General features: G+C 47.0%; 28 non-coding genes across 28 annotated transcripts; 14 read left to right on the top strand and 14 right to left on the bottom strand.

Annotated features, from left to right (window-relative positions):
• Window positions 1-11,056: 11,056 nt before the first annotated feature.
• LOC142393408 (5S ribosomal RNA) lies at window positions 11,057-11,175 on the bottom strand. The gene has a single exon (XR_012772014.1). It is a non-coding gene; the product is annotated as a 5S ribosomal RNA (ribosomal RNA).
• A 357-nt stretch (window positions 11,176-11,532) lies between these two features.
• On the top strand, window positions 11,533-11,651 carry LOC142393029 (5S ribosomal RNA). The gene has a single exon (XR_012771652.1). It is a non-coding gene; the product is annotated as a 5S ribosomal RNA (ribosomal RNA).
• A 192-nt stretch (window positions 11,652-11,843) lies between these two features.
• LOC142393124 (5S ribosomal RNA) lies at window positions 11,844-11,962 on the bottom strand. Its single transcript, XR_012771744.1, has one exon. It is a non-coding gene; the product is annotated as a 5S ribosomal RNA (ribosomal RNA).
• A 357-nt stretch (window positions 11,963-12,319) lies between these two features.
• Window positions 12,320-12,438, top strand: LOC142393498 (5S ribosomal RNA). The gene has a single exon (XR_012772097.1). It is a non-coding gene; the product is annotated as a 5S ribosomal RNA (ribosomal RNA).
• Window positions 12,439-12,633: 195 nt separating this feature from the next.
• LOC142393407 (5S ribosomal RNA) lies at window positions 12,634-12,752 on the bottom strand. The gene has a single exon (XR_012772013.1). It is a non-coding gene; the product is annotated as a 5S ribosomal RNA (ribosomal RNA).
• A 357-nt stretch (window positions 12,753-13,109) lies between these two features.
• Window positions 13,110-13,228, top strand: LOC142393028 (5S ribosomal RNA). Its single transcript, XR_012771651.1, has one exon. It is a non-coding gene; the product is annotated as a 5S ribosomal RNA (ribosomal RNA).
• A 192-nt stretch (window positions 13,229-13,420) lies between these two features.
• LOC142393406 (5S ribosomal RNA) lies at window positions 13,421-13,539 on the bottom strand. The gene has a single exon (XR_012772012.1). It is a non-coding gene; the product is annotated as a 5S ribosomal RNA (ribosomal RNA).
• A 357-nt stretch (window positions 13,540-13,896) lies between these two features.
• LOC142392007 (5S ribosomal RNA) lies at window positions 13,897-14,015 on the top strand. The gene has a single exon (XR_012770680.1). It is a non-coding gene; the product is annotated as a 5S ribosomal RNA (ribosomal RNA).
• Window positions 14,016-14,207: 192 nt separating this feature from the next.
• Window positions 14,208-14,326, bottom strand: LOC142393339 (5S ribosomal RNA). The gene has a single exon (XR_012771948.1). It is a non-coding gene; the product is annotated as a 5S ribosomal RNA (ribosomal RNA).
• Window positions 14,327-14,679: 353 nt separating this feature from the next.
• On the top strand, window positions 14,680-14,798 carry LOC142393509 (5S ribosomal RNA). Its single transcript, XR_012772108.1, has one exon. It is a non-coding gene; the product is annotated as a 5S ribosomal RNA (ribosomal RNA).
• Window positions 14,799-14,990: 192 nt separating this feature from the next.
• Window positions 14,991-15,109, bottom strand: LOC142393060 (5S ribosomal RNA). Its single transcript, XR_012771682.1, has one exon. It is a non-coding gene; the product is annotated as a 5S ribosomal RNA (ribosomal RNA).
• Window positions 15,110-15,462: 353 nt separating this feature from the next.
• LOC142393027 (5S ribosomal RNA) lies at window positions 15,463-15,581 on the top strand. Its single transcript, XR_012771650.1, has one exon. It is a non-coding gene; the product is annotated as a 5S ribosomal RNA (ribosomal RNA).
• Window positions 15,582-15,773: 192 nt separating this feature from the next.
• LOC142393123 (5S ribosomal RNA) lies at window positions 15,774-15,892 on the bottom strand. The gene has a single exon (XR_012771743.1). It is a non-coding gene; the product is annotated as a 5S ribosomal RNA (ribosomal RNA).
• A 357-nt stretch (window positions 15,893-16,249) lies between these two features.
• Window positions 16,250-16,368, top strand: LOC142393497 (5S ribosomal RNA). The gene has a single exon (XR_012772096.1). It is a non-coding gene; the product is annotated as a 5S ribosomal RNA (ribosomal RNA).
• Window positions 16,369-16,566: 198 nt separating this feature from the next.
• LOC142393405 (5S ribosomal RNA) lies at window positions 16,567-16,685 on the bottom strand. The gene has a single exon (XR_012772011.1). It is a non-coding gene; the product is annotated as a 5S ribosomal RNA (ribosomal RNA).
• A 357-nt stretch (window positions 16,686-17,042) lies between these two features.
• On the top strand, window positions 17,043-17,161 carry LOC142393026 (5S ribosomal RNA). Its single transcript, XR_012771649.1, has one exon. It is a non-coding gene; the product is annotated as a 5S ribosomal RNA (ribosomal RNA).
• A 192-nt stretch (window positions 17,162-17,353) lies between these two features.
• Window positions 17,354-17,472, bottom strand: LOC142393338 (5S ribosomal RNA). The gene has a single exon (XR_012771947.1). It is a non-coding gene; the product is annotated as a 5S ribosomal RNA (ribosomal RNA).
• A 357-nt stretch (window positions 17,473-17,829) lies between these two features.
• LOC142393525 (5S ribosomal RNA) lies at window positions 17,830-17,948 on the top strand. Its single transcript, XR_012772123.1, has one exon. It is a non-coding gene; the product is annotated as a 5S ribosomal RNA (ribosomal RNA).
• A 192-nt stretch (window positions 17,949-18,140) lies between these two features.
• On the bottom strand, window positions 18,141-18,259 carry LOC142393337 (5S ribosomal RNA). The gene has a single exon (XR_012771946.1). It is a non-coding gene; the product is annotated as a 5S ribosomal RNA (ribosomal RNA).
• A 357-nt stretch (window positions 18,260-18,616) lies between these two features.
• LOC142393496 (5S ribosomal RNA) lies at window positions 18,617-18,735 on the top strand. Its single transcript, XR_012772095.1, has one exon. It is a non-coding gene; the product is annotated as a 5S ribosomal RNA (ribosomal RNA).
• Window positions 18,736-18,927: 192 nt separating this feature from the next.
• On the bottom strand, window positions 18,928-19,046 carry LOC142393458 (5S ribosomal RNA). The gene has a single exon (XR_012772062.1). It is a non-coding gene; the product is annotated as a 5S ribosomal RNA (ribosomal RNA).
• A 357-nt stretch (window positions 19,047-19,403) lies between these two features.
• LOC142393023 (5S ribosomal RNA) lies at window positions 19,404-19,522 on the top strand. The gene has a single exon (XR_012771647.1). It is a non-coding gene; the product is annotated as a 5S ribosomal RNA (ribosomal RNA).
• A 195-nt stretch (window positions 19,523-19,717) lies between these two features.
• Window positions 19,718-19,836, bottom strand: LOC142393518 (5S ribosomal RNA). Its single transcript, XR_012772117.1, has one exon. It is a non-coding gene; the product is annotated as a 5S ribosomal RNA (ribosomal RNA).
• Window positions 19,837-20,194: 358 nt separating this feature from the next.
• On the top strand, window positions 20,195-20,313 carry LOC142393416 (5S ribosomal RNA). The gene has a single exon (XR_012772021.1). It is a non-coding gene; the product is annotated as a 5S ribosomal RNA (ribosomal RNA).
• A 192-nt stretch (window positions 20,314-20,505) lies between these two features.
• LOC142393058 (5S ribosomal RNA) lies at window positions 20,506-20,624 on the bottom strand. The gene has a single exon (XR_012771680.1). It is a non-coding gene; the product is annotated as a 5S ribosomal RNA (ribosomal RNA).
• Window positions 20,625-20,981: 357 nt separating this feature from the next.
• LOC142393304 (5S ribosomal RNA) lies at window positions 20,982-21,100 on the top strand. Its single transcript, XR_012771915.1, has one exon. It is a non-coding gene; the product is annotated as a 5S ribosomal RNA (ribosomal RNA).
• A 186-nt stretch (window positions 21,101-21,286) lies between these two features.
• On the bottom strand, window positions 21,287-21,405 carry LOC142393133 (5S ribosomal RNA). The gene has a single exon (XR_012771752.1). It is a non-coding gene; the product is annotated as a 5S ribosomal RNA (ribosomal RNA).
• A 357-nt stretch (window positions 21,406-21,762) lies between these two features.
• On the top strand, window positions 21,763-21,881 carry LOC142393469 (5S ribosomal RNA). The gene has a single exon (XR_012772073.1). It is a non-coding gene; the product is annotated as a 5S ribosomal RNA (ribosomal RNA).
• Window positions 21,882-23,370: the final 1,489 nt, after the last annotated feature.

Below are 23,370 nucleotides of genomic sequence, written 5' to 3'. Positions count from 1 at the left end.
TGTCATCAAGTACAGGCCTGGAAAGCGAAATGGCAATGCGGATGCCCTCTCACGGCAGTATGTCCCCAGTACGTCCACCACAGACCATCTGACTCGTGGTACCCCGCTTCCTGAGTCCATGCAGCAAGCATGTAGAGCAGTGCCTGAGGTAAAGCAAAATGCTATTTCTGCCTTCCCATGTCACCCTCCTGCTAATTTACGTGCCCTACAGGAAGCAGACCCCACCATACACCACTTCCTGGGGTTTTGGATCAGAAAGAGGGGACCCGATGCAGGCGAACGTCGCCAAATGTCCAAGGAAGCTCTTACACTGGTCAGACAGTGGGATCGGATTGTAGAGAAAGATGGTGTGCTCCATCGTAAGGTCTTCTCCCCTAATGGTGACGAGATTCTCCAACTGCTCTTGCCTTCATCCATGAAGAGCCAGGTTTTGCACCAGCTGCATCATGAGCATGGCCACCAGGGTGTGGAACGAACTGTGAGCCTAGTGTGGCAGAGATGTTACTGGCCTGGTATGCACCAAGATGTTAAGCGCTGGTGCCAAGAGTGCGAAAGATGCCAGGTAGCCAAAGACAGCCAGCCATCTACCCGTACATACATGGGACACCTCCTTGCTGCACGACCAAACCAAATTCTAGCAGTAGACTTTACTGTATTAGAGCCATCCAGCAATGGGAGGGAGAATGTGCTTGTGATGACCGATGTTTTCTCAAAATACACTCAGGCCATCTCCACCACTGATCAACGGGCCTCCACTGTGGCTAAAGTACTGGTAAATGAGTGGTTCTCTAGGTTTGGAGTCCCCAGTCGTATTCACTCTGACCAGGGAAGAAATTTCGAGAGTATATTGGTCCAACAGTTATGCAGCTTCTATGGTATTGAAAAGTCCCATACCACCCCTTACCACCCTGCTGGGAACGGCCAATGCGAACGATTTAACCGCACCCTGCATGACCGCCTACGCACCTTGCCCACAACAAGAAAAAGGGATTGGTCATCCTATCTGCCTCAACTTGTCTTTTCATACAACACCACAGTACATCAATCAACGGGTGAGTCCCCCTTCTTTCTGATGTTTGGACAAGATCCCCTTTTACCTGTTGATTTCCTGTTAGGAAAGAACCCCGTCCCGGCCACAGGCAGTACTCACGATTGGATCCTGGAGCATCAGGCCAGGCTCCAAGTGGCATTTGAAGGGGCTTCTAAAAATCTGCAGGCTGCTGCCAACCGACGAAAGGCACGCCACGATCAGAAGGTAAAAGACGTTCTCATACCAGATGGGAAGCTGGTGTACCTCAGAGATGTGGGGCTGAGGGGCCGCCACAAAATTCCAGATGTCTGGAGCTCAGTTGTGTACAAGGTCACGAGGGCCCCCAGAGATGGTGGATCTGTGTACACCATTGCTCCAGTAGATGACCCCAGTAAGGTGAGGACTGTTCATCGCTCCCTGTTGAAAGACCATCCTGGATATGCAGCTGAAGTCCCGGTGACCTGTCCCCCGGGAGATGTGGAACCCGCTGTTGAGGAAGATTCATTCGATGGTGACCTGTGTGTAGTAAGGCCTGAGAGCACTGTAACTCGTGCACCTGTGAATTTATGTCCCCAGACAGACGTCTTACCCTCAAGTCCACAGCAGGTTGCTTCCACAACCCCTACAACCACTACAACTTCAGAGGGACGATCGCTGGTTACACATCCACCTTTTCAACCAGAGGACCAACTAGTTGCCGATGGGGGTGCAGTAAGGAGGACCAACCGCCTCACAGCTGGGAGACACACAAACATACATCGTCTCCCACAGGCAACGGGCAGCAGGGTGACAAGGGCTACTGCCTCCCACATATTTGTAGCTGATGCAGCAATTTTTAGACCTTGGCAATAAAGTAATGTTTGAGGCCAACCATTGAAAAAATGGGGGTGGATTGTGATGGGGTGCACTAGGTCATTTCCTGAACACACCCCTGTGTTCAGGCCACTCCCTTCCCCTGATTAGGCTGAGGGCATTTAAAGCACCTGTGGCCTCCTGACTTTCTTGGTCTGCCTCTTTCTCATCTGGCTGTTGCTGGTCTGGGTTTCCTCTCCCTTTTGGCCTAGTCCTACAGGTGTCTGCATCTAGTTGGAAGCACACCTTGCAGTGGCTTAGCCTGTGCACCTTTTTATCTAGGTTGTCGGCTGCTGTTTTGCCTGGGTTTTAGCTTGCTTTTAAGATTATTTCGGACCAACTGGCGTTTTTAATTGTTTAATATTGTGTTTTTCTCTTTTCTTTTAGTGGCATTAGTCGGCTTTAGCGGAGGCTAGGCACGGTAGTGTGGTTCCCCTTCACAAGTTTGTAGTGTTAAAGTTCACTGGGACACAGTTTGCAGTGCTGCACCATTTTGCTATGATTGCTGAGAGCACGCGTGGTGAGTAAGTTGTTGCACTCCTGGAACACACCCTTTGGTAGGCTGCCTCCCTATAGCTGGCTTCTGTTCACCCCTTTTGTTAATTTCAGCATAAATGTTTATTCTTTTGTTAAAGAATAAATTTTGGTGCTTGTAAAATATTTTTTTAATAAATGTTATATTTTCATAAGTTGAGTTATTTTGTGCCATTAATTCCTTTTCTTTTCAGATCTTCATTTAGTAATTATTTTGATTGAAATTAATAAACATCTTATTTTGGAACCACGTTTCTGTCCTGTATATTTGGGTACTGAACTTGTGTTGTCCGCTTGTTGTAAGAGATTTCCTGGGGTGAAATCCCCCAGGTGGCGTTGTCCTTCACCTCCCCTCGCCACACCTTGTTGACTGCTGCTACATGGGGTTTTCCCACTAAAGGTGTGCTATCATCTGTTGTGGTAAAACATTACATGCTTGCTTGAATTAGCTTCTGCTAAACTTGTTCTCATGCACCCAGGTTCAAAATCAGCAGGCCAGAGCAGCAGCGGCACAAGAGCTGCAGGTAATTTTGGCTCTTACCAGGGAGCAGCCGCTGGCCGCCCGGTGACCGTGCCCTACACTGCTTCCAGTGACGTTTATATGGCCACACCTGTGCAAGCCTCTGGTCTAAGTCAACCTGTTCTTAAGGCAGACCCAAGATTCAGTGGCTATGACTCATTTGTGCCAACGCAACTGGTTGCCCAAGCTCCTGGCCTTGTCCAAGCTCCTGGCCTTGTCCAAGGTGCTCTTCAGGCAGACCCAAGATTCAGCAGCTCTGGCTCCGTTGTGCCCGTGCAAATGGCTGTGCAAGCTTCTGGTGTCCCACAGGCTGTTCAGACGGGTCCAGCATTGAGCAGCTTGAGCTCTGGCCTGCCTGCAACAGGATACTCTACTGTCACTTATGTACCTGTTGACGTAGGATCTGACGCTGGCGCTCTGCAACCTGGAGCTGCCCAATCTGGACCACAAGGTAAATCTTCCGCTTGGAGTGTAGATGGCCCAAAATATGTTTGGAAGCCTAAAGGTGTCTGTGTGTTTTCATGTAGTCACTAGCAAATCTTGCTTAGTTAAGACTCTGTGGTTTCAGAACTTCTGCTGTGAAAAGGACTAATTGTGAAATGTCTCCACACAGAAACCCAGTGGGCTATTGCTCCCTCAGTCTTTGAGGATGCGTCAGCCCAAGCCCTCAGCCTCACTGACGTTCTCCCTGCAGCCCCTCTGTCACCACCTGGCCCTGTCCTCCAGTCAGGGGAGACCTCCAGTGTCACCAAGGAAGCTGAACTCGGGAATTACCAGCAGCAGACGGAGGAATTCGGCTACCCGGATGACCGCCAAGGGTCTGGACCGGGATCTGCAACCGTACTGGTGCCACGCTTTGGTGTGGGTGGATCTCCTAACTTTGACTACAGGCTTTTGTATGGCTTGTACCCCTCTGGAACCTACAGCACCTTCAGCCAGCAGCATGAGAAGGGCAAAGACTACTTTCAGGATGTCCACTACTTGAAGGAGCATATTACTGACAGCCATGGTTCTGGGCAGCAGAAAAAGTTCTTCCCAAGTGCCCGCTAGAGCTGAACATGATGTGCAGAGGGTATGTTGAGTGGTACCTGCAAATGTCTTTATCTCAATGCTCTAACTAATCTGGTTCTGTTTCAGATTGGAAAGCTGAATCCCAACGGCACAAGATTCTTTTTAGTCTTTGAATAAAATCTTGTCAAATGATCTCGCTTCAGAATGATTGACTAAGGGAAACAATGGCCTGTGTACACCATCTGGGTTCAAGGCAAATGGCATGCATCACCTGTCATATTTGACTCGGACATTTCAGCAGTGACGCTTTACCAGACGGTGCGACTCCTGTGACCTGTCCCTGACCCCGTCATGCAGTGTGCCGACTCAAGGCAGATGGCGGCTGCGCAGATGTTTTTCAACATTCGAATATTAATTTTCACCTTTGTTTTTTTTTTAAAACCTATTCAAATTTAGAATATTCTTTGACAACCCTAACCCCTACTATTGTGCTTTAATAGGCAACTTGTTGCCTTTCCACTCTGTAATGGCAGGTTCTGCAGTTGTGCCAGAACATGCCTATTGATGTTGCATCCTCTGAATGCAATAATAAAGAATTACAGTAGTCAAATCCTGAAATAACAAATGCCTGGAGCAGTTTTACTGCATCACTGAGACGTTCCTGATTTTAACAATATTACAAAGGTGAAAGAAGGCAGTCCTAGAAACCTGTTTTATGTGCCTTGAATGATAACTTCTGGTCAAATAACTCCAAGGTTCCTCACTGTAGAACTATCTTACCATCCATTTACTTTACTCAATGTATCCAGTTTAGGGTAGTGGAAGCCTTTAGCCCAGTGATACTATTTTTTTTCCACAAGAGCCACATTGGCAGAGCAAAATCAAGGGAAGAGCAACTTTTGACAACATACTAAGTCCCCTTTTGCAAATATGCATTTCTACATATAAAACATCCCACAAAAAAAGAAACACAGCCAATATATTTTCAATTAAGACCGCATTTACCTGAATACTGGAATCCTTAATACTCAATACTGGAAGCTGGCATGCATGTCCTTGACTTTCTTCATGTTGTATTTGTAGTTTGTTGCAATCATAGTGAGACATTCAAGATGAGCATGGTTGAGTCCTTTTTTTTTTTAAATTAAAAACCGACCCATTGTGCCTGCATCTCGCTAAAGGAGCTAGGGTGCACTGTGGTCAAGTGTGACGGTGGTTTAAGCGGGCTGCGTTGCCAGGTTTAACAGAGCCCCCTTTAGGAAACACCATTAAGCCTTAATAAAAATACTTAATACTGTGCAGTATTCGCTGTATGTTATTTGAAAAAATTTGTTATTGTTACCATATTGTTATGAGCTACTATGCGAGTGCGAGCCACCAATTAAAGCTTGAGGAGCCGCGCAATGAGTATCTCTGCTTTAGCCTATCCCTGCTGCCAATTGAAAGAGTCAGGGTACACCCTGGACAGCTTTCCAGTACACTCTGCAAAAGGTCTAATAATTTCCACACTTCCATTCACTGAGACTCTGCTAGAACTGTTTGGAGACCTTTTCTAGAGGGCTGTATCAGAGAGCACTTTGAAAGTTTGATTGTGCCAACTATTGCTAGGTTAATAGCAAGTGATCTGAATCGAAGGAGTTAAAAAAATATTTTGTAAATTGATCATGTAGCTTTGCACTCGAGGGAATTTGAAAAGGCATCTTCCACATGTGGTAGAATCAGGAAAACAAAAGCAGAGGAGATATTTAAGTCTCGTGTAGGATGAAAACCAACATGGGAAGATGTGATGCCATGTTAAGGACCGAGTCTGTATGAAGCACAGTGTCCTAGCCCTCCAGCTGGTGTCCCAGGTGAGATGAACAAAGGCCGCACACACAGGGGGCAAGTCGAGACAGTTGGTTAAGAGGGATGTATGGCTCTGATGAGGCACACAAAAACACCAAGTGGTGCCAAGCAGAGGGGCAAGGCTACGTAGCATAGGCTAACGAGTCATATGCAATTAAAGCTTGGAAAAGGCCAGCGAGTGCAGATTTAACTGAAACACCTTCATGGTGCAAGGTCAAGCAGGGCCACTGTATTGAGCTTCAAGTTATTTTGGTCTGGGTTTGTGTAATGCAATTCAACCATGAGGAGAAGGAAACATGTAGTGGTGGAATTTAAAGCAGCAGTATTCAGTTTGCCCTTCAAAAGCAGAGTCAGCCTCAGTGGGTGTGGTGAAGACTCAATCCTCTATGAAGTGAAAACAAACCTGGAGTTAAAGTATTCTGATGTCAGCGCTCGATACACAGACAACCTCATTTTATTGGTCAAGTTTATTTTGCCAGAGTTCAGCCACATGTTGGAATCTCCATGGAAGTGTCCATGAGAGTCACCTGCAGAAAACAGAAGGGGTCAGTATTGATACAGGAGTCTCAATACTTCAGACACGAGTCCAGCTTTACCTTAGTACAACTTCTGCCCTTTAGACCCAGTCTTGGCATCAACGTGGTCAAAAGCATCCTGGGAGTATTTGGCGTACGAACTGGAGTCGCGGGCTCGTTGGTAGCCATTGCTGGACTGGACGATGTGGGATGAAGGGTATACAGTGCGCACCTCAGATGTGTCCTTAGGGACCTGGGGCCGGATTCACAAAGCATTCTTAAGAAAAAAAAAGTTCTTAACTGGTACTTTTATCTTAACTTTTGTCATAAGAAAAAAGCTAAGAACATTCCATATTCACAAATAAAATTCTTAAGTTTTTTCTTAACTTTCATGTTATCTTTTGTCTTAAGAACGATGTTAAGAATAATTGATATTCTTGAAAGCTTAGTTCTTAAGATTCTTCTTAGTTTTCCTCTTAACTTTAAGACAACCCTTCACCACATCTTAACACAGCAACAGAAAAAAGGTAAGCCTCTAATATTATTTATTTGAACACATTTCTACAAAAAAGAGAGAATCTTTGTTTAAACTTATGTTATGTAAGTTTGTTACCAATGTTTTTGTGTATGTTTTATTAATTATATTGGGTAGGTTATATACATTAGGCTCCAACTTACTGTTAGCTATTATTTACAATGGGCCTTAGCCTTAGCATGTTTAGTATATAGGCTATTGAATGTAGCCCACAGCACTGAGATATGTTGACCATAGATCATGAGGCCAAGGCCTATTTAAGTTAATAATTTAATCAGTCATTTCATTACGCTACAGTCGTATAGTGTGGATTATTTATTAATGACTATAATGTACACACTGACTGACTTTTAATGACTATGTAGAGGCCTAAACATTAATTGATTACTGACCTTGTTGTCTCTTCCAATTTCTAGATGGAGATGTTATGGCTTGCAGCTAGGGAGGAAAATCCACGAAGGCCTCTAAGAGACAGGATGGACCCCCTTAGACTGCCTGACCATATGTTAATGAGGCAGTACAGGCTCCCCAGGCCTGCAATTTTATTTGTCATACGTCTACTGGCGAATGATCTACAGAGGCCGACAAGACGCTCATCACCCCTCCCTGTAGCCTTACAGGTTATGCTGGCCTTAAGGTTTTTTGCGTCGGGGACTTTCCAGATGGTGCTAGGGGGCACTTTAGGGGCCAGCCAGTCCTCGGTGTGCCGTGCTGTGAGGGATGTGACAACTGCTTTGTGTAGGAGAGCGGGGATGTTTATTAAGTTCCCCACAACTGCAGCACAATGCATCACCACCAAGCAGCACTTTTCAGATATTGCGGGTTTCCCAAATGTGTTGGGGGCAGTTGATGGGACCCACGTTGCAATTAAAGTAAGTCAGGGTTGTTTTGTAAAATGTGCATACTCCTTAATTGTATTGAGAGTTAAAGATTATTTGTTTTATTTACAAAATGCTTCTGTTTTATAGGCACCACATGAGAATGAGGAGTTGTATGTGAACAGAAAGAACTATCATTCCATCAACGTCCAAGTCATCTGTGATGCAACACTCAAAGTGATTGACCTTGTGGCAAAGTGGCCAGGGAGCACCCATGACTCCTTCATGCTGAGCAATTCCGGGACCGGCATAAAATTTAATGAAGGAGAAATGCCAGATGGGTGGCTACTAGGTATGGAATTATACCACAGATTTCTAAATGTACTTTATGTGTTGTTGTTTACAGCATTATCATAATAGACCTTCATGTCATACCGGTATAGGTGACAGTGGCTACCCCCTGAGGCCGTGGCTCATGACACCAATTCTGCACCCGGCCTCTGTGGCAGAAGAGCGCTACACCAGGGCACAATGTAAAACAAGGAGTGTTGTTGAAAGATGCATCGGTGTGGTTAAATCCCGATTTCGCTGTATAGACCGCTCCGGAGGAGTGCTGCAACACTGCCCTGGAAAGGCATGCAAAATTATAGCATGTGCATTCATATTGCATAATGTCTGCTTAGCATATCATGATCCCCTACCCAACATCCCCCCCAATGATGACCATGAGGAAGAGGAAGAGGAAGAAGACGGCCTTAATCGCCAATCAGGAATGGAAGTAAGGCAGGATCTCATCCGACAACGATTTACATAGGCCTAATGTACATAACTCTTTGTTTTGGCATACAATAAATCCATTAAACATTCAATATGTGCATCATTGAAATTTTTATTTTAATATTCTCTTTTTTTTAGTTCAAGTTTTTCTTTGGCAATTTCTAATCTCTGTTTCTCCACCTCCAAAAGCTGCTCTTGTACTCGGCGTAGTGCAGAGAGTTCTTGCAGGATTTTGGCCTGCAGTGACAACATCTCCTCTGTCTTGTTGTTTACTGCTATGTCAGGCAATAGGCCTGAAAAGGACAGAATCGGGGACATCATTGATGGAGACAGGACATCATCGGGGTTCTGTAACAATATACAAAACAAATTCCTAAATGGTTAGGTGTTGAAGAAAAGAAAACATTTAAAGCAACACAATGTAGCAATAGCTAATCGTGATGATTCGCGAACGATATACTAGCGACCAGTGTTGGGTAAGTTACTTTAAAAATGTAATCCGTTACAGTTACAAGTTACCTTGTTTAAAATGTAATTGTAGTGTAACTTTTTGGATTACTTAAAAAAAGTAATGTAACTAATTACTTTTGGATTACTTTTACCTATTTATGGTATAGGATAATCTGTATATTATATGTATGATTCCATCTGTATTTATCACATTTATTTATACCATGCTATTTTTCTTTTCATTGTACTGCCATAACTACATTATACATTCTCTGCACATACATGCATTTCCCTTGGTAATTGATCTATTCTGCACATATCTATTAACCATCTTTCCTCACACTAGCTGTAAATAACTGCATTTTATCTCTAAATACTGCATGCTATACAATCTGCACGCGTTACACTTGATAAGATGCCAAACTGCATTTCATTAATACATGTGCAATGACAATGAAGTGCTCTACTTTAATAAATAAGCAAAGTAAGACTTTTACATCACATTTTATTTTTCTTTGCACACCCTTGCTTGTGTGTGTGCGCCAGTACTTCCGGTGAAAACTTCCGGTGATTTGACAGCTAGCTCGTCAGGTTAGGGCCAGTGGCCGTAAACAAAGGTTAACTTATAGCCGAGAAGAAAGATGATAATATAACGTAGCTAAAAAGACTAGCTTTCTTCAGTAGCCTAATGCTTACCGATTTAGCAAGCCTAGCAGCCTCGTTGCTAATGCTAGCCGCCGTAACGTTACCAAACATACCCGACGTCAAGGAGTTGGCTGAGCAGGGGCAAGATTATGGGGCTGGCAGAGTTAACTTCATAATGGGTGAGTGCAGGTTTCAATCACTTGTTTTCATTCTTTCACAGGATTGATTCACTTCGTTGGTTTATCCGATTGCTGGCCGCCGAGCCATTATGTGTCTGGGTTTGTGTAGGTTACTGATCATGGTTGTTAGCAGTCGATAGTCAGGTTGTGTGATGTGTGTGTGAGTGTGTATTTTTTCTATGGGTACATGCCATTGACTGTATGAGCGGTCTGTGCTCGTTTTTTTATAGCCGTTTTTGTAAGGTAAAATCGCTAACCCTAACCCTATTTCTTAGGGTAAAATAGTTACATTGGATTGATTTAACACAGGTCAGTGTGTGAAATCAGGTGGTGCATAACCGCTTTAAGTTAACTTACTTCTTGTTCCTCGGAGTTGGGGACTTGCGTTGTAAAGGACTGGGGGTCTGCTGGTACATCGTACAGAAATACAACAGAATCTGTAACAGAATCAAGGACACTATTAAATATGACAGGTACATCTGTGTGATAACAACTGTGTTGTACTGTGTTAAACTCGGCAATAGTACTATCTAGGCATATTGCCTATAGAAACAACGTCTTTATACATTGTAACAAGTCATCGATATGGCTAGCTGAGTTACCTTCGTTGTTGTCTGTTGCTGCTCCAGTGTCCAGTCCTCCCTCCTCTCCCGTCACGGACCTCTCCCCGATTATTGACAGTATTTTCTGTTCGATGGGATCAAGGTGAATAGTACACACCCCCCCACCCGTCTTCCCCTGTTCCCTAGCCCTTTCGGCTCCCTTTTTTTTGGCCAGCGACTTAATGTCCGCCCACTTTTTTTTTACAGCTTCGGCGTCTCTGCTAAACCCTCCCACAGATGACACAGACTGGGCGACCCTCGCCCACCCCCTCTTCTTATTTTCGGCAGTCACCCCCATGTTGTCAAACTTCCCTAGAAGAAGTCTCTTCCTCCCCGCGACCTCCTCCACCAAAACCTCCAATTCCTGCTTGGAGAAATTTCTCGACCGCTTTGCCTCCATCTTCACAAATATCGTTATTGCCGTTGGTCTCGCGCAAGTTTTTTCCCAACATTCTTCTTAAGTCATAAAAATACGAAGTTCCTAAGAAATGCCATTGTTCTTACGAAAATATTGAGGAATTTCACTTAAGATAAATCTTAGGAACTTCCTAATTTTTTTCTTAAGAATCTTCCTAAGATTTATCTTAAGAATAGTTTTGTGAATCCGGCCCCAGGAAGTTAACCAGCTTGGGCTGCTGCTGCTGCTGCTGATTGGTTGGCACACAGCTCTGTTTGGTTTTGGCTCTCAGGGACTGCTTTTGCATTTGACGTAGCCAAACTGCATGCGCCTGGAGAAGCCAAAAGGCTTACAGCACCTGGTATTCCCAGGCGGTCTCCCATCCAAGTACTAACCAGGCCCGACTCTGCTTGGCTTCTGAGATCGGACGAGATCAGGCGTGCTCAGGGCAGTGTGGCCGTAAGCCAGCAAAGGAATCACAAACCAGCTTTTTATAGATTCTGAAACAGAATCTGTTATTGTATTCTGACTTCTAAAATAGAACGATAGTGTTTAGAGAAGACGCAGTTTATGAGCATGTCGTGGGATTGAGCTTCCCTGGTTTCTCTATATGACAACGGACACAAAACTACACACAGGGAACAGAGGCTTTTGACAGACACTAAGTTATCTGAGAGTCCCATTTTCAGCTGCAGAGAACAATCACATCAGGGAAGTCAACGTGCAGGCTCAACAGCAGCCTCTCAAGCCAGCTCTCTGGTAAAATAGGGGAAACGTATGGTTCCAGCACCTATATAACATATATTTGTCACAGGGACTGTGGCTTACGGCCACACCGCCCTGAACACGCCCGATCTCGTCCGATCTCGGAAGCCAAGCAGGGTCGGGCCTGGTTAGTACTTGGATGGGAGACCGCTTGGGAATACCAGGTGCAGTAAGCTTTTTTCTCTTCTCTCTGCGGCCTGCATGTAACATCTGACCATCACCGTGTGCCACACAGACACCAGGAAGTTAACCAGCTTGGGCTGCTGCTGCTGCTGATTGGTTGGCACACACCTCTGTTTGGTTTTGGCTCTCAGGGACTGCTTTTGCATTTGACGTAGCCAAACTGCATGCGCCTGGAGAAGCCAAAAGGCTTACAGCACCTGGTATTCCCAGGCGGTCTCCCATCCAAGTACTAACCAGGCCCGACTCTGCTTGGCTTCTGAGATCGGACGAGATCAGGCATGTTCAGGGCGGTGTGGCCGTAAGCCAGCAAAGGAATCACAAACCAGCTTTTTATAGATTCTGAAACAGAATCTGTTATTGTATTCTGACTTCTAAAATAGAACGATAGTGTTTAGAGAAGACGCAGTTTATGAGCATGTCGTGGGATTGAGCTTCCCTGGTTTCTCTATATGACAACGGACACAAAACTACACACAGGGAACAGAGGCTTTTGACAGACACTAAGTTATCTGAGAGTCCCATTTTCAGCTGGAGAGAACAATCACATCAGGGAAGTCAATGTGCAGGCTCAACAGCAGCCTCTCAAGCCAACTCTCTGGTAAAATAGGGGAAACGTATGGTTCCAGCACCTATATAACATATATTTGTCACAGGGACTGTGGCTCACGGCCACACCGCCCTGAACACGCCCGATCTCGTCCGATCTCGGAAGCCAAGCAGGGTCGGGCCTGGTTAGTACTTGGATGGGAGACTGCTTGGGAATACCAGGTGCAGTAAGCTTTTTTCTCTTCTCTCTGCGGCCTGCATGTAACATCTGACCATCACCGTGTGCCACACAGACACCAGGAAGTTAACCAGCTTGGGCTGCTGCTGCTGCTGCTGCTTGGTTGGCACACACCTCTGTTTGGTTTTGGCTCTCAGGGACTGCTTTTGCATTTGACGTAGCCAAACTGCATGCGCCTGGAGAAGCCAAAAGGCTTACAGCACCTGGTATTCCCAGGCGGTCTCCCATCCAAGTACTAACCAGGCCCGACTCTGCTTGGCTTCTGAGATCGGACGAGATCAGGCGTGCTCAGGGCAGTGTGGCCGTAAGCCAGCAAAGGAATCACAAACCAGCTTTTTATAGATTCTGAAACAGAATCTGTTATTGTATTCTGACTTCTAAAATAGAACGATAGTGTTTAGAGAAGACGCAGTTTATGAGCATGTCGTGGGATTGAGCTTCCCTGGTTTCTCTATATGACAACGGACACAAAACTACACACAGGGAACAGAGGCTTTTGACAGACACTAAGTTATCTGAGAGTCCCATTTTCAGCTGCAGAGAACAATCACATCAGGGAAGTCAACGTGCAGGCTCAACAGCAGCCTCTCAAGCCAGCTCTCTGGTAAAATAGGGGAAACGTATGGTTCCAGCACCTATATAACATATATTTGTCACAGGGACTGTGGCTTACGGCCACACCGCCCTGAACACGCCCGATCTCGTCCGATCTCGGAAGCCAAGCAGGGTCGGGCCTGGTTAGTACTTGGATGGGAGACCGCTTGGGAATACCAGGTGCAGTAAGCTTTTTTCTCTTCTCTCTGCGGCCTGCATGTAACATCTGACCATCACCGTGTGCCACACAGACACCAGGAAGTTAACCAGCTTGGGCTGCTGCTGCTGCTGATTGGTTGGCACACACCTCTGTTTGGTTTTGGCTCTCAGGGACTGCTTTTGCATTTGACGTAGCCAAACTGCATGCGCCTGGAGAAGCCAAAAGGCTTACAGCACCTGGTATTCCCAGGCGGTCTCCCATCCAAGTACTAACCAGGCCCGACTCTGCTTGGCTTCTGAGATCGGACGAGATCAGGCGTGCTCAGGGCAGTGTGGCCGTAAGCCAGCAAATGAATCACAAACCAGCTTTTTATAGATTCTGAAACAGAATCTGTTATTGTATTCTGACTTCTAAAATAGAACGATAGTGTTTAGAGAAGACGCAGTTTATGAGCATGTCGTGGGATTGAGCTTCCCTGGTTTCTCTATATGACAACGGACACAAAACTACACACAGGGAACAGAGGAGCTTGACAGACACTAAGTTATCTGAGAGTCCCATTTTCAGCTGCAGAGAACAATCACATCAGGGAAGTCAATGTGCAGGCTCAACAGCAGCCTCTCAAGCCCACTCTCTGGTAAAATAGGGGAAACGTATGGTTCCAGCACCTATATAACATATATTTGTCACAGGGACTGTGGCTTACGGCCACACCGCCCTGAACACGCCCGATCTCGTCCGATCTCGGAAGCCAAGCAGGGTCGGGCCTGGTTAGTACTTGGATGGGAGACCGCTTGGGAATACCAGGTGCTGTAAGCTTTTTTCTCTTCTCTCTGCGGCCTGCATGTAACATCTGACCATCACCGTGTGCCACACAGACACCAGGAAGTTAACCAGCTTGGGCTGCTGCTGCTGCTGATTGGTTGGCACACACCTCTGTTTGGTTTTGGCTCTCAGGGACTGCTTTTGCATTTGACGTAGCCAAACTGCATGCGCCTGGAGAAGCCAAAAGGCTTACAGCACCTGGTATTCCCAGGCGGTCTCCCATCCAAGTACTAACCAGGCCCGACTCTGCTTGGCTTCTGAGATCGGACGAGATCAGGCATGCTCAGGGCGGTGTGGCCGTAAGCCAGCAAAGGAATCACAAACCAGCTTTTTATAGATTCTGAAACAGAATCTGTTATTGTATTCTGACTTCTAAAATAGAACGATAGTGTTTAGAGAAGACGCAGTTTATGAGCATGTCGTGGGATTGAGCTTCTCTGGTTTCTCTATATGACAACGGACACAAAACTACACACAGGGAACAGAGGAGCTTGACAGACAGTTATCTGAGAGTCCCATTTTCAGCTGCAGAGAACAATCACATCAGGGAAGTCAATGTGCAGGCTCAACAGCAGCCTCTCAAGCCAGCTCTCTGGTAAAATAGGGGAAACGTATGGTTCCAGCACCTATATAACATATATTTGTCACAGGGACTGTGGCTTACGGCCACACCGCCCTGAACACGCCCGATCTCGTCCAATCTCGGAAGCCAAGCAGGGTCGGGCCTGGTTAGTACTTGGATGGGAGACCGCTTGGCAATACCAGGTGCTGTAAGCTTTTTTCTCTTCTCTCTGCGGCCTGCATGTAACATCTGACCATCACCGTGTGCCACACAGACACCAGGAAGTTAACCAGCTTGGGCTGCTGCTGCTGCTGATTGGTTGGCACACACCTCTGTTTGGTTTTGGCTCTCAGGGACTGCTTTTGCATTTGACGTAGCCAAACTGCATGCGCCTGGAGAAGCCAAAAGGCTTACAGCACCTGGTATTCCCAGGCGGTCTCCCATCCAAGTACTACCCAGGCCCGACTCTGCTTGGCTTCTGAGATCGGACGAGATCAGGCGTGCTCAGGGCGGTGTGGCCGTAAGCCAGCAAAGGAATCACAAACCAGCTTTTTATAGATTCTGAAACAGAATCTGTTATTGTATTCTGACTTCTAAAATAGAACGATAGTGTTTAGAGAAGACGCAGTTTATGAGCATGTCGTGGGATTGAGCTTCCCTGGTTTCTCTATATGACAACGGACACAAAACTACACACAGGGAACAGAGGAGCTTGACAGACAGTTATCTGAGAGTCCCATTTTCAGCTGCAGAGAACAATCACATCAGGGAAGTCAATGTGCAGGCTCAACAGCAGCCTCTCAAGCCAGCTCTCTGGTAAAATAGGGGAAACGTATGGTTCCAGCACCTATATAACATATATTTGTCACAGGGACTGTGGCTTACGGCCACACCGCCCTGAACACGCCCGATCTCGTCCGATCTCGGAAGCCAAGCAGGGTCGGGCCTGGTTAGTACTTGGATGGGAGACCGCTTGGGAATACCAGGTGCAGTAAGCTTTTTTCTCTTCTCTCTGCGGCCTGCATGTAACATCTGACCATCACCGTGTGCCACACAGACACCAGGAAGTTAACCAGCTTGGGCTGCTGCTGCTGCTGATTGGTTGGCACACACCTCTGTTTGGTTTTGGCTCTCAGGGACTGCTTTTGCATTTGACGTAGCCAAACTGCATGCGCCTGGAGAAGCCAAAAGGCTTACAGCACCTGGTATTCCCAGGCGGTCTCCCATCCAAGTACTAACCAGGCCCGACTCTGCTTGGCTTCTGAGATCGGACGAGATCAGGCATGTTCAGGGCGGTGTGGCCGTAAGCCAGCAAAGGAATCACAAACCAGCTTTTTATAGATTCTGAAACAGAATCTGTTATTGTATTCTGACTTCTAAAATAGAACGATAGTGTTTAGAGAAGACGCAGTTTATGAGCATGTCGTGGGATTGAGCTTCCCTGGTTTCTCTATATGACAACGGACACAAAACTACACACAGGGAACAGAGGCTTTTGACAGACACTAAGTTATCTGAGAGTCCCATTTTCAGCTGGAGAGAACAATCACATCAGGGAAGTCAATGTGCAGGCTCAACAGCAGCCTCTCAAGCCAACTCTCTGGTAAAATAGGGGAAACGTATGGTTCCAGCACCTATATAACATATATTTGTCACAGGGACTGTGGCTCACGGCCACACCGCCCTGAACACGCCCGATCTCGTCCGATCTCGGAAGCCAAGCAGGGTCGGGCCTGGTTAGTACTTGGATGGGAGACTGCTTGGGAATACCAGGTGCAGTAAGCTTTTTTCTCTTCTCTCTGCGGCCTGCATGTAACATCTGACCATCACCGTGTGCCACACAGACACCAGGAAGTTAACCAGCTTGGGCTGCTGCTGCTGCTGCTGCTGCTTGGTTGGCACACACCTCTGTTTGGTTTTGGCTCTCAGGGACTGCTTTTGCATTTGACGTAGCCAAACTGCATGCGCCTGGAGAAGCCAAAAGGCTTACAGCACCTGGTATTCCCAGGCGGTCTCCCATCCAAGTACTAACCAGGCCCGACTCTGCTTGGCTTCTGAGATCGGACGAGATCAGGCGTGCTCAGGGCAGTGTGGCCGTAAGCCAGCAAAGGAATCACAAACCAGCTTTTTATAGATTCTGAAACAGAATCTGTTATTGTATTCTGACTTCTAAAATAGAACGATAGTGTTTAGAGAAGACGCAGTTTATGAGCATGTCGTGGGATTGAGCTTCCCTGGTTTCTCTATATGACAACGGACACAAAACTACACACAGGGAACAGAGGCTTTTGACAGACACTAAGTTATCTGAGAGTCCCATTTTCAGCTGCAGAGAACAATCACATCAGGGAAGTCAACGTGCAGGCTCAACAGCAGCCTCTCAAGCCAGCTCTCTGGTAAAATAGGGGAAACGTATGGTTCCAGCACCTATATAACATATATTTGTCACAGGGACTGTGGCTTACGGCCACACCGCCCTGAACACGCCCGATCTCGTCCGATCTCGGAAGCCAAGCAGGGTCGGGCCTGGTTAGTACTTGGATGGGAGACCGCTTGGGAATACCAGGTGCAGTAAGCTTTTTTCTCTTCTCTCTGCGGCCTGCATGTAACATCTGACCATCACCGTGTGCCACACAGACACCAGGAAGTTAACCAGCTTGGGCTGCTGCTGCTGCTGATTGGTTGGCACACACCTCTGTTTGGTTTTGGCTCTCAGGGACTGCTTTTGCATTTGACGTAGCCAAACTGCATGCGCCTGGAGAAGCCAAAAGGCTTACAGCACCTGGTATTCCCAGGCGGTCTCCCATCCAAGTACTAACCAGGCCCGACTCTGCTTGGCTTCTGAGATCGGACGAGATCAGGCATGCTCAGGGCGGTGTGGCCGTAAGCCAGCAAAGGAATCACAAACCAGCTTTTTATAGATTCTGAAACAGAATCTGTTATTGTATTCTGACTTCTAAAATAGAACGATAGTGTTTAGAGAAGACGCAGTTTATGAGCATGTCGTGGGATTGAGCTTCCCTGGTTTCTCTATATGACAACGGACACAAAACTACACACAGGGAACAGAGGCTTTTGACAGACACTAAGTTATCTGAGAGTCCCATTTTCAGCTGCAGAGAACAATCACATCAGGGAAGTCAATGTGCAGGCTCAACAGCAGCCTCTCAAGCCCACTCTCTGGTAAAATAGGGGAAACGTATGGTTCCAGCACCTATATAACATATATTTGTCACAGGGACTGTGGCTTACGGCCACACCGCCCTGAACACGCCCGATCTCGTCCGATCTCGGAAGCCAAGCAGGGTTGGGCCTGGTTAGTACTTGGATGGGAGACCGCTTGGGAATACCAGGTGCTGTAAGCTTTTTTCTCTTCTCTCTGCGGCCTGCATGTAACATCTGACCATCACCGTGTGCCACACAGACACCAGGAAGTTAACCAGCTTGGGCTGCTGCTGCTGCTGATTGGTTGGCACACACCTCTGTTTGGTTTTGGCTCTCAGGGACTGCTTTTGCATTTGACGTAGCCAAACTGCATGCGCCTGGAGAAGCCAAAAGGCTTACAGCACCTGGTATTCCCAGGCGGTCTCCCATCCAAGTACTAACCAGGCCCGACTCTGCTTGGCTTCTGAGATCGGACGAGATCAGGCATGCTCAGGGCGGTGTGGCCGTAAGCCAGCAAAGGAATCACAAACCAGCTTTTTATAGATTCTGAAACAGAATCTGTTATTGTATTCTGACTTCTAAAATAGAACGATAGTGTTTAGAGAAGACGCAGTTTATGAGCATGTCGTGGGATTGAGCTTCCCTGGTTTCTCTATATGACAACGGACACAAAACTACACACAGGGAACAGAGGCTTTTGACAGACACTAAGTTATCTGAGAGTCCCATTTTCAGCTGGAGAGAACAATCACATCAGGGAAGTCAATGTGCAGGCTCAACAGCAGCCTCTCAAGCCAACTCTCTGGTAAAATAGGGGAAACGTATGGTTCCAGCACCTATATAACATATATTTGTCACAGGGACTGTGGCTCACGGCCACACCGCCCTGAACACGCCCGATCTCGTCCGATCTCGGAAGCCAAGCAGGGTCGGGCCTGGTTAGTACTTGGATGGGAGACTGCTTGGGAATACCAGGTGCAGTAAGCTTTTTTCTCTTCTCTCTGCGGCCTGCATGTAACATCTGACCATCACCGTGTGCCACACAGACACCAGGAAGTTAACCAGCTTGGGCTGCTGCTGCTGCTGATTGGTTGGCACACACCTCTGTTTGGTTTTGGCTCTCAGGGACTGCTTTTGCATTTGACGTAGCCAAACTGCATGCGCCTGGAGAAGCCAAAAGGCTTACAGCACCTGGTATTCCCAGGCGGTCTCCCATCCAAGTACTAACCAGGCCCGACTCTGCTTGGCTTCTGAGATCGGACGAGATCGGGCGTGCTCAGGGCGGTGTGGCCGTAAGCCAGCAAAGGAATCACAAACCAGCTTTTTATAGATTCTGAAACAGAATCTGTTATTGTATTCTGACTTCTAAAATAGAACGATAGTGTTTAGAGAAGACGCAGTTTATGAGCATGTCGTGGGATTGAGCTTCCCTGGTTTCTCTATATGACAACGGACACAAAACTACACACAGGGAACAGAGGCTTTTGACAGACACTAAGTTATCTGAGAGTCCCATTTTCAGCTGCAGAGAACAATCACATCAGGGAAGTCAATGTGCAGGCTCAACAGCAGCCTCTCAAGCCAGCTCTCTGGTAAAATAGGGGAAACGTATGGTTCCAGCACCTATATAACATATATTTGTCACAGGGACTGTGGCTTACGGCCACACCGCCCTGAACACGCCCGATCTCGTCCGATCTCGGAAGCCAAGCAGGGTCGGGCCTGGTTAGTACTTGGATGGGAGACCGCTTGGGAATACCAGGTGCAGTAAGCTTTTTTCTCTTCTCTCTGCGGCCTGCATGTAACATCTGACCATCACCGTGTGCCACACAGACACCAGGAAGTTAACCAGCTTGGGCTGCTGCTGCTGCTGCTGATTGGTTGGCACACACCTCTGTTTGGTTTTGGCTCTCAGGGACTGCTTTTGCATTTGACGTAGCCAAACTGCATGCGCCTGGAGAAGCCAAAAGGCTTACAGCACCTGGTATTCCCAGGCAGTCTCCCATCCAAGTACTACCCAGGCCATACTCTGCTTGGCTTCTGAGATCGGACGAGATCAGGCGTGCTCAGGGCGGTGTGGCCGTAAGCCAGCAAAGGAATCACAAACCAGCTTTTTATAGATTCTGAAACAGAATCTGTTATTGTATTCTGACTTCTAAAATAGAACGATAGTGTTTAGAGAAGACGCAGTTTATGAGCATGTCGTGGGATTGAGCTTCCCTGGTTTCTCTATATGACAACGGACACAAAACTACACACAGGGAACAGAGGCTTTTGACAGACACTAAGTTATCTGAGAGTCCCATTTTCAGCTGCAGAGAACAATCACATCAGGGAAGTCAATGTGCAGGCTCAACAGCAGCCTCTCAAGCCAGCTCTCTGGTAAAAATAGGGGAAACGTATGGTTCCAGCACCTATATAACATATATTTGTCACAGGGACTGTGGCTTACGGCCACACCCCCCTGAACACGCCCGATCTCGTCCGATCTCGGAAGCCAAGCAGGGTCGGGCCTGGTTAGTACTTGGATGGGAGACAGCTTGGGAATACCAGGTGCTGTAAGCTTTTTTCTCTTCTCTCTGCGGCCTGCATGTAACATCTGACCATCACCGTGTGCCACACAGACACCAGGAAGTTAACCAGCTTGGGCTGCTGCTGCTGCTGATTGGTTGGCACACACCTCTGTTTGGTTTTGGCTCTCAGGGACTGCTTTTGCATTTGACGTAGCCAAACTGCATGCGCCTGGAGAAGCCAAAAGGCTTACAGCACCTGGTATTCCCAGGCGGTCTCCCATCCAAGTACTACCCAGGCCCGACTCTGCTTGGCTTCTGAGATCGGACGAGATCAGGCGTGCTCAGGGCGGTGTGGCCGTAAGCCAGCAAAGGAATCACAAACCAGCTTTTTATAGATTCTGAAAAAGAATCTGTTATTGTATTCTGACTTCTAAAATAGAACGATAGTGTTTAGAGAAGACGCAGTTTATGAGCATGTCGTGGGATTGAGCTTCCCTGGTTTCTCTATATGACAACGGACACAAAACTACACACAGAGAACACAGGAGCTTGACAGACACTAAGTTATCTGAGAGTCCCATTTTCAGCTGCAGAGAACAATCACATAAGGGAAGTCAATGTGCAGGCTCAACAGCAGCCTCTCAAGCCAGCTCTCTGGTAAAATAGGGGAAACGTATGGTTCCAGCACCTATATAACATATATTTGTCACAGGGACTGTGGCTTACGGCCACACCGCCCTGAACACGCCCGATCTCGTCCGATCTCGGAAGCCAAGCAGGGTCGGGCCTGGTTAGTACTTGGATGGGAGACCGCTTTGGAATACCAGGTGCAGTAAGCTTTTTTCTCTTCTCTCTGCGGCCTGCATGTAACATCTGACCATCACCGTGTGCCACACAGACACCAGGAAGTTAACCAGCTTGGGCTGCTGCTGATTGGTTGGCACACACCTCTGTTTGGTTTTGGCTCTCAGGGACTGCTTTTGCATTTGACGTAGCCAAACTGCATGCGCCTGGAGAAGCCAAAAGGCTTACAGCACCTGGTATTCCCAGGCGGTCTCCCATCCAAGTACTAACCAGGCCCGACTCTGCTTGGCTTCTGAGATCGGACGAGATCAGGCGTGCTCAGGGCGGTGTGGCCGTAAGCCAGCAAAGGAATCACAAACCAGCTTTTTATAGATTCTGAAACAGAATCTGTTATTGTATTCTGACTTCTAAAATAGAACGATAGTGTTTAGAGAAGACGCAGTTTATGAGCATGTCGTGGGATTGAGCTTCCCTGGTTTCTCTATATGACAACGGACACAAAACTACACACAGGGAACAGAGGCTTTTGACAGACACTAAGTTATCTGAGAGTCCCATTTTCAGCTGCAGAGAACAATCACATCAGGGAAGTCAATGTGCAGGCTCAACAGCAGCCTCTCAAGCCAGCTCTCTGGTAAAATAGGGGAAACGTATGGTTCCAGCACCTATATAACATATATTTGTCACAGGGACTGTGGCTTACGGCCACACCGCCCTGAACACGCCCAATCTCGTCCGATCTCGGAAGCCAAGCAGGGTCGGGCCTGGTTAGTACTTGGATGGGAGACCGCTTGGGAATACCAGGTGCAGTAAGCTTTTTTTCTCTTCTCTCTGCGGCCTGCATGTAACATCTGACCATCACCGTGTGCCACACAGACACCAGGAAGTTAACCAGCTTGGGCTGCTGCTGCTGATTGGTTGGCACACACCTCTGTTTGGTTTTGGCTCTCAGGGACTGCTTTTGCATTTGACGTAGCCAAACTGCATGCGCCTGGAGAAGCCAAAAGGCTTACGGTAGGCGTCCACTATTCCGGCACGTCAACGTAACTCGCCGGATCGGATGCCTAGTCTCGCCGTGTTGCTGCTGCAGTGGGCGTGTACAGAGGGGCTTGTATACGATGTTGTAGATAGAACATACGGGCTCCGGGGGAAAGTAAATAACTTGTGATTTTAACCAACCGAAGTTTCTCCCTTTGAGTTTTGGAGGGAAATGAATGTGTATAAATCGTCAGCAATGGAACATTATTTCGTATTTCACCATGGCTGTGGATCTGCGAGCGAGGAGAGCTGCTGTGCTGCCGCTGCAACACAGGAGATCACATGATCTACTGTCATTGGACAACGCACTCCGTCTGCCGTGGCAAATTTGCATAAAGTTCAGCCGAGCCCAACTTTTTGACGTGCCGCAGGTCCGCCGCTCGCCGTGCCGGAATCCCAGCATGCTTTGCGAGCACGGCGACAACGATCGGCCGGATTTCATTGAAAATGAATTGAATGCGTTGGATACGGCTTGACGTGCCGGAATAGTGGACGCCTACCGTTACAGCACCTGGTATTCCCAGGCGCGCTCCCCTCCAAGTCCCTATCGCGACCAATGGTTGAGCGCTGTTGAGCACAGTTGAGCGAATGGTTGAGCCCTGTTGAGCACAGTTGAGCGCTCAACCCGCCAATCATTGAGCAGGGATTTTCCGCCGCCAATCATTGAGCAGGGATTTTCCGCCAATCAGCATCATGCCTGTCGCCACCTGTCCCGTTCGTCATTTCAGCCGTCATTTCGCTCACGTAAGTTTAATCTTCTTCAGTGTACATTAAACTATCTCGGTGCTGGTTTTGATGAATGAAAAGATTCTCTGAAAATTGGCAACTTCCTGCGTCAGAAACGTCATTGTTTACATATACGTTGTATAGACAACGTAGGCAATTGACAACCTGCCTTCCGGTAGTTTGGCATCTTATTGTTGTGAGAATTTATGCACATTCTATCACTTTTATCATTATGACAGCATTTTAACAAATCTATAACCTATTGTAGTTGTGAAACTTATGATTGTCAATCTATTATATATCTTAGTTTACCTAATCAGTTGACTATAATCCGTTTTACTATCAAAACATGCTAGCTAGCTAGCTATGTATCTAAAACTGGACAAAATACGATTCTTGTACAGCTGTATTGGAAAACTGAATTATGTTTGAAATATTTTTAATGTGAATCAAACAGTGTATCAACAGTACATCTATCCTTGATTTATACAATGCTTTGTTAATTTGTGACCTGAATAACAAATGTTTACAAGTGAAAAAC

This window comes from Odontesthes bonariensis, chromosome 11, assembly GCF_027942865.1.
Source record: "Odontesthes bonariensis isolate fOdoBon6 chromosome 11, fOdoBon6.hap1, whole genome shotgun sequence".
Lineage (NCBI taxonomy): Eukaryota > Metazoa > Chordata > Actinopteri > Atheriniformes > Atherinopsidae > Odontesthes > Odontesthes bonariensis.
Note: the sequence above shows the minus strand (reverse complement) of the source record. Positions and strands in the feature narration are given on the sequence as shown.